Source organism: Bidens hawaiensis, unplaced genomic scaffold, assembly GCF_021521415.1.
Source record: "Bidens hawaiensis isolate Kalapana, Puna unplaced genomic scaffold, B.hawaiensis_p1.1 tig00030539_1, whole genome shotgun sequence".
In the NCBI taxonomy this organism is placed as follows: Eukaryota; Viridiplantae; Streptophyta; class Magnoliopsida; order Asterales; family Asteraceae; genus Bidens; species Bidens hawaiensis.
Window position 1 is genome coordinate 179,654 of NW_027505183.1, and position 2,524 is coordinate 182,177.

Genomic DNA, 2,524 nt, shown 5'->3' on the forward strand with positions numbered 1-2,524 from the left:
TGATGAGGAAAATGTTTAATCATCATGTTAAACCTCTCAAATGCTTCATGAAACATCTCACTCGATTGTTGTTGGAAAGTTCTTAAAGTCCTTCTTGCATCATTGGTCTTTTGGGCCGTGTAGAATTCTTCCAAGAATCTTTGTTGCATCTCAGCCCAAGTATAGATGGATGCGGAAGGCAATGTGTAAAACCATCTCTTCGCCTTTTCTTCCAATGAAAATTGAAATAATACTAACTTAACCTCATCCGATGTAAAACCTTGAACCCCCCAATCGTTTTGCAAATAGAGTCATATGCCTTCAAGTAAAAGTAAGGTTCCTCGGTGGCTAGACCCTTATACTTAGGTAGACTTTGGAGGGAATTTGTTCTCACCTCAAATGTCCTCCCTTGTTGATTATAAGGAATAACAACCGGAGACGGGTTATAGTAATTATCGGTCGGAAATGAGTTTCAATACCCCTTACCATCTCTCTTGCATGTCTTCTTGGTTTGCCCATTGGTACTCTTGGTTGACCCATTTGCCTGTAACCGGGCCTTGGAGGTGAAAATTGTTGAAATTCTGGTTGGGGCATTTTTTGTTGAAACTGTTGATCTTGTTGTTGCCCTTGTAGTTGCCCTTGTTGTGGAGCTTGTGGTTGTTGAATAACCGGCGGCGGTTGAACTTGTTGAACAACAACTGGTTGTTGTTGGGCTTGTTGTTGAACAACCGGTAGTGGTTGTTTATTAAGCTCTTGCAACGATTCCGGTTGTTGCCATTGACCATAACCAAAATTTCCCGGATTTACCCTTCTGCTTCCGTCACCTCCCACATAGTAACCTTCCACTTCATAACCCTCAAATTCACTGTCAAACACATATCCGTATCCGTCACCTTGTGTTCTTGAATGTTACATGAAAGGTGAGGGTTGATATTGGTAACTTGATTGTGATTGTTGAAAGATTGGTTGTGGGTTTTGTTGAGATGACGATGCACCAAAGGTAGGGAAAAGGTTGGAAATATATAGCAATGTGGATGATGTTGAGTAGGTGTAATGAGCAACTATGGGTTCGGTTTTGTGAGTTTGGTTCAGTTCGCTTGATGCGGTAGGTATGGTAGTAGTGATAGGTAGAGGTGAAACTGGTAGAGGTGTGGATGGTAATGTTTGACCCAAGTAGGAGCTGGTGAATCCATGGTGCTATTTGATGCAGTTGGAGAACCAAGAAGCTTGTTTTCCGTAAGTAACACTTGGTTTATTGTAAGTGTCAGTTCAATCTCGGGATCACTTACTAGTGGTTGGAGCCTCTAGTATGCATACACCTGTAGGTACCTGCACACTAACACAACCAGCGTAAACCCAAAAATAACAAACAAAAACTACTAAAGCTAACACACGTTGCGCACTACTCCCTGCCAATGGCACCAAAATTTGACGTGAGGTCGAAGACTCACTAAAAAATAAACCGATTATAACTAATTATAGCGATAAGCGGGTGTCAAACACAAGGAGTTTGTGGAAAATGTGTTACTAAGTAGCTTTGTAACTAATCTAAATTAGACTAAGTGCAAAAAGTAAAATCAATGATTTGGTTGTTTGGTTTGATTTAACAATAAGAACTAAAGACAATTTAACAAGTTTAAAATAAACATGAGAAAATATGTCTTCACTTGGTTTCAGGTTTCTATAAATGTCAAAGTTAATGTTTAAACTGAGATGAGCAATAGATAAAGTTTGTGTTTATGTAAACGATTACGATAATTGAAGATCAATTACTTGGATTATATAACGCAAGGTAATCACTCAAAAACCAATTAGTTTATCCAACCCCGATTCCCTCCCGATTAATCTCGATCGTTAAAGCACCATGAACTGACGGTTTAGAACACGAATTCAATAAACTAACAATCTATCAATCAATTCATAAACACCATAATAATGAAATCAATAAGATTAAATTATTATCTCAGAAATTGCATAAACATTCAACCAAACATTTATAAATAAACCTTACAATCCGAAGGAAAACACAAAGGGATTTAGCCGAGCATGATTCGGTTCATCATTCCTTCAATTAAAGTTTGCATATGAATCAAAATCGAGTCTCTATGCCACACTCACAATTGATCTAAAGCACCTCCAAATCGCCCCTAGGTCATCCTTAGATGAAAGATAATGATAAGGATGTCAAAAGCCATCCATAAAACGAGTTTATAAGGCTGTTACAAGTTTTAGCATCAAGCCCATCGTAAGCTACGGTGGCCACCGTAGCTTACAGTGGCTTAAAACTGTCTTACGGTGACCATTTTCTTCAGGGTCCACCGTAAGCTACGGTTTCTTCCATTCTTGCCTCATTTTTTTCTTCATGACTTTCTCGTTTCAACTCTGTTTTCTTCACCGTTTTCGCCCACGTTCTCGTAATTACATCCTCTATCTCCTCCTACCTGCAATTATAAGAGTAACCATAGTCAACTAATTACACAAAATAAATCAATTGTATGTATGGTTATTAACGATCTTATATCACTTAAGGGTCGTCCAATGGACC